Source organism: Myotis brandtii, unplaced genomic scaffold (assembly GCF_000412655.1).
Source record: "Myotis brandtii unplaced genomic scaffold, ASM41265v1 scaffold128, whole genome shotgun sequence".
Lineage (NCBI taxonomy): Eukaryota > Metazoa > Chordata > Mammalia > Chiroptera > Vespertilionidae > Myotis > Myotis brandtii.
Window position 1 is genome coordinate 977,801 of NW_005354508.1, and position 5,424 is coordinate 983,224.

Below are 5,424 nucleotides of genomic sequence, written 5' to 3' on the forward strand. Positions count from 1 at the left end.
GAAGGAACAATATAAACAAACAAAACAAAAACAGACTCAACAGACTCATTGATATAGAGAACAGACTAATGGTTGCCAGAGGGGAGAGGTTAGGGTACTGGATGAAAAAGATGAAGGGATTAAGAAGTACAGATTGGGATGGTAACTGGGGTTCTGGGCGTGGGTTACTCGCTCCTGGTTTTCCACGCTCATCTTGGCTCCGGACTTGTACAAGATGAAGATTGAGGAAGTAAAGAGCACCACCAAGACGCAGCGCATCGCCTCCCACAGCCACGTGAAGGGGCTTGGCCAAGCAGGCGGCCTCAGGGCTCCTGGGCCAGGAGAATGTGCGAGAGGCATGTGGTGTGACAGTAGAATTAATCAAAGGCAAGAAAATGGCTGGAAGAGCTGTCTTGTTGGCAGGACCTCCTGGAACTGGCAAGACAGCTCTAGCTCTCGCTATTGCTCAGGAGCTGGGAAGTAAGGTGCCTTTCTGCCCATGGTGGGAGTGAAGTTTACTCTACAGAGATCAAGAAGACAGAAGTGATGATGGAGAGCTTCCGCAGGGCCATTGGGCTGCGGATAAAGGAAACCAAGGAGGTTTATGAAGGTGAAGTCGCAGAACTAACTCTGTATGAGACAGAAACCCCATGGGAGGGTATGGTAAAACCAATCGCCATGTAATCATAGGACTCAAAGCAGCCAAAGGAACCAAACAATTGAAACTGCACCCCAGAATTTTTGAAAATTTGCAGAAAGAGTGAGTGGAGGCTGGAGAAGTGATTTACATTGAAGCCAACAGTGGAGCTGTGAAGAGGCAGGGCAGATGGGATACCTATGCCACAGCATTTGACCTTGAAGTTGAAGAGCACGTCCCCTTGCCAAAGAGGAATGTGCACAAGAAGAAAGAAATCATCCAGGATGTGACCTTGCATGACTTGGATGTGGGCAGTGCCGGGCCCCAGGGGGGACAAGACATCCTGTCTATGATGGGCCAGTTAATGAAGCCAAAGAAGACAGACATCACAGACAAACTTCGAGGGGAGATTAACAAGGCGGTGAACAAGTACATTGATCAGGGCATTGCTGAGCTGGTCCCAGGTGTGCTCTTTGTTGATGAGGTCCACATGCTGGATAGCGAGTGCTTCACCTACCTGCACCAGGCCCTGGAGTCTTCTATTGCCCCCATCGTCATCTTTGCATCTAACCGAGGCAACTGTGTCATCAGGGGTACTGAGGGTATCACCTCTCCTCATGGCATCCCCCTCGACCTCCTGGACGGAATGATGATCATCAGAACCATGCTGTATACTCCGCAGGAAATGAAACAATTCATTAAAATTGTCAGATAGAGGGAATCAACATAAGTGAGGAGGCACTGAACCACCTGGGGGAGATAGGCACCAAGACCACTTTGAGGTACTTGGTGCAACTGCTGACCCCGGCCAACTTGCTTGCTAAGATCAACAGGAAGGACAGCATCAAGAAAGAGCATCTTGAGGAGATCAGTGAGCTCTTCTATGATGCCAAGTCATCGGCCCAAATCCTAGCTGACCAGCAAAATAAGTACATGAAATGAATCTTTCTGCAAAGAGACACTCCCAGCATGCCTGGTCCTGGGTACAGCCTGCAGATACAAGGCTCATGCCTGGCCTTCGGATCTGTTCCCCCTCAGGTGTGGTTAATGGAAAGTTCAGTGTTCTGTTTTCTTTTTAAGTTATCATAATTTCTCCCATGGTTGCTTTGAAGGAATCCTGCTTCACCTGGCATGTTTTATAATAAATCCTCATAGGATATTTTGATGACATCTCTTTCTCTTCTTTTAATTAAAAAAAACCTTTGTATTTTAGAACAGTTTTAGATGTACAGCATTGTTGTGAAGTACAGGTTGTTCCCACATACTTCACACCCAGTTTCCCTACTGTTAACATCTTATAGTAGTAGTATGTGATACATTTGTCACAGTTAATGAGCCAATACTGATGCATTATTATACTTTATTCACATTTTCTCTCCCTTTTCTGTCCCAGGATCCCATCAGAATCCAACATTTCATTTAGTTGTCATTTCCCTTTAGACTCCTTGTGGCTATTACAGTTCCTCACCCTTTCCCTGTTTACAATGATCTTCATAATGCTGATCAGGTAGTGTCCTGTCGAATGTACCTCAGTGGGTTTTTTTTAAAAGGATTAAAATGTACTAGTAATAAATTGATGCTGTATTAAAGAAACAAAAAAAAAGTACAGATTGATAGTTACACAATAGTCATGGAGATGTAAAGTACAGCATAGCAAGTATAGTCAATAATATTATAATAACTATGTATGGTACCAGATAGATACTAAAAATATCAGGGAGAATATTTTGTAAAGTACGTGATTGGCCACTATGTTTCACACCTAAAGCTAATACAAAGTAATATTGAATGTAAACTGTAATTGAAAAATATTGTTTTATTTAGAAAAACCCACAATGAGATATCACCTCACACTAGTTAGGATAGGCATGACAAAAAATATAAGATCTAACAAATGTTGGTGAGGATGTGGAGAAAAGGAAACAAAACTCTTGTGCACCATGATGGGATTATAAATTGGTGCAGCCACTGTGGAACAAGTATAGGGGTTCTTAAAAAATTTAAAATAGAACTGCCATATAATCCAGCAGTTCTACTTCTTGGTATGTATCCAAAGGAAACTAATCATTACCTTAAAGAGATATATGTGTTCCCATGCTCAGAGTAATATTCACAATAGCCAAAATATGAAAACAAATTTAAGTGTGAACTGACAGATAAATAGATGAAGCAAATGTGGTATATGTATATACCACATTTGCAAACTTGGAGACCCCTAATCCTATCTAATAAAGAGGAAATATGCTAATTGACCCTCACATCATTGCAAAGATGGCGGTGCCCACAGCCAATAAGGAGGAGGAAATATGCTAATTGACTGTCTGGCCCTCAAAGATGGCAGCATCCACAGCCAATAAGGAGGTAATATGCTAATTGACTGCCGCCACCTCAAAGATGGTGGCACCCACAGCCACAAGATGGTGGCGCCCAGTCCCCTCAGCCCTGCTGGAGTCTTCCAGTCCCCTCAGCCCCCAAGCCGCGCTGGGCAGGCCCGAGGTGCAGACAAGTCTCGGATGGTGGCTGCCCAGCTGCCCAGGGCTTGCCAAAGGCGCAGGCAAGCCTGGATGGCAGCTGCCCAGCTGATGCCCAAGGTGCAGGCAAGCCTCAGATGTTGGCTTCCCAGCCGCCCAGGGCTGCCTGAGGCTCTGGTAACCAGGGCCGGCCGAGGCTTGCGCTGCTGGCAGTGGCAGCAGCAGAGGTGTGTTGGGGGCATCACCTTCCTCTGATCTCCGGGTCACCTTCCTCCCCTGAGGGCTTCCATCTGTGAGAGGGAGCAGGCCAGGCTGAGGGACCCCCCTCCAGTGCATGAATTTTCATGCACTGGGCCTCTAGTATATATATAATTCAACTTTAAAAATGAAGGAAATACTGTCATTTGCAACAGCATAGGTAAAACTGGAGAGCATTATGCTAAGTGAAATATGTCAGAGAAAGAAAAATACTGCATAGTATTACTTACATGTGGAATCTAAAAAAAAAGAAGAAAAAAGTTGAACTCATAGAAACAGAGGAGAGTAGTGGTTGCCAGGGGCTGATTGGTGGGGCAAATAGGGAGAGTTTGGTCAGAGGGTATACACTTCCAGTTATATGATGAATAAGGCCTAAGAATATAACATAGAATTGAATGACTATAGTTGATAACACTGAATTATATAATTGAAACTTGTTAAGATAGTAAAACTTAAATATTCTAATAAAAACAAGTAAATATGGGAGGTGATGGATGTGTTAATTAACTACATGAGCCAGTGCATGAATTTTCATGCACTGGGCCTCTAGTATATATATAATTCAACTTTAAAAATGAAGGAAATACTGTCATTTGCAACAGCATAGGTAAAACTGGAGAGCATTATGCTAAGTGAAATATGTCAGAGAAAGAAAAATACTGCATAGTATTACTTACATGTGGAATCTAAAAAAAAAGAAGAAAAAAGTTGAACTCATAGAAACAGAGGAGAGTAGTGGTTGCCAGGGGCTGATTGGTGGGGCAAATAGGGAGAGTTTGGTCAGAGGGTATACACTTCCAGTTATATGATGAATAAGGCCTAAGAATATAACATAGAATTGAATGACTATAGTTGATAACACTGAATTATATAATTGAAACTTGTTAAGATAGTAAAACTTAAATATTCTAATAAAAACAAGTAAATATGGGAGGTGATGGATGTGTTAATTAACTACATGAGGAGTTTTCTTTGACAGTGTCTATGTATATCAAATTATGTAGTACACTTTATCTTACAAATTTATTTGTCAATTATAATTCACTGAAGCTGAAAAAACTAAATTGTATATTTTATAATTTTATATTTAGGTATAGTAAAAAAAGGAACTATCTTTACATTTTATATTAATATTAAATTAACTTTTGTTGAACAAACTAAATTTCTTTTTAAAAGAACTAGTCTCACTTATTTACTTAGTTCACCAAACATCCATAAACACTTTTAATGCATTTAAACTTTAACATATCCAATTTTGTAATAGTGACTTGAAGGGCTAAACTGGGAAAATTTACACCACCACCAAGAAAATGCTTATGAATGTTCGAATAGCCCATGTAAATCTCACGAATTAAAAGAATATATATTGTCAATCCAGATCTTTTAAACATCCCAGTGCTATTTACAAACTTCATCAAATATCTTGTACTCTTCAGCTGACTGTTACAAACCCAATAACTACATATTTTAATTCAAATTAAAATCTGATAGATTACCTGGTAGGATTTGCAATTTAAAATCCTTAAACTACTGAATTAGCTCTCTGAATTTAATTTACTTTATTTTTTACTTAACTTTAAAACATTGTGGTGGTTGAGAAGATAATGTGCCAATCTGGGATAAAGTTTGTATCTTGAGCAAATTGAGGCTATTAGGATAATGGTTTGTGAATATTAAATATGACCATCTCAAAGAGAAGGTATTGTTTATCCAAGACTGAAGATAGAGCAAAGGATCTAGGGGAAGTACATATCTTACTTCCTCCAGTTATATAGATAAATATTCTGAATATATCTATCTATATCTACTTATATATCTATATATCTATATATTGATATATCTATATATCTATATATCTATATATCTATATATCTATATATCCTATCTAATAAAAGAGAAACATGGTAATTAACCGTAACTTCACTACCCTTCACATTGGCTAATCAGGACGATATGCAAATTAACTGCCAACCAAGATGGCAGCTGGCAGCCAGGCAGCTGAAGCGTACAGGAGGCTTGCTTGCTCCAGTGACAGAGGAAGCCAAGGTTCCCCGCCTGCCACTGCCAGCCTCTGAGCTG

At 40.4% G+C, this 5,424-nt stretch overlaps 1 pseudogene; it reads left to right on the forward strand.

The window, feature by feature from the left end:
- Positions 1-214: 214 nt before the first annotated feature.
- LOC102261629 lies at positions 215-1,558 on the forward strand (annotated as a pseudogene).
- Positions 1,559-5,424: the final 3,866 nt, after the last annotated feature.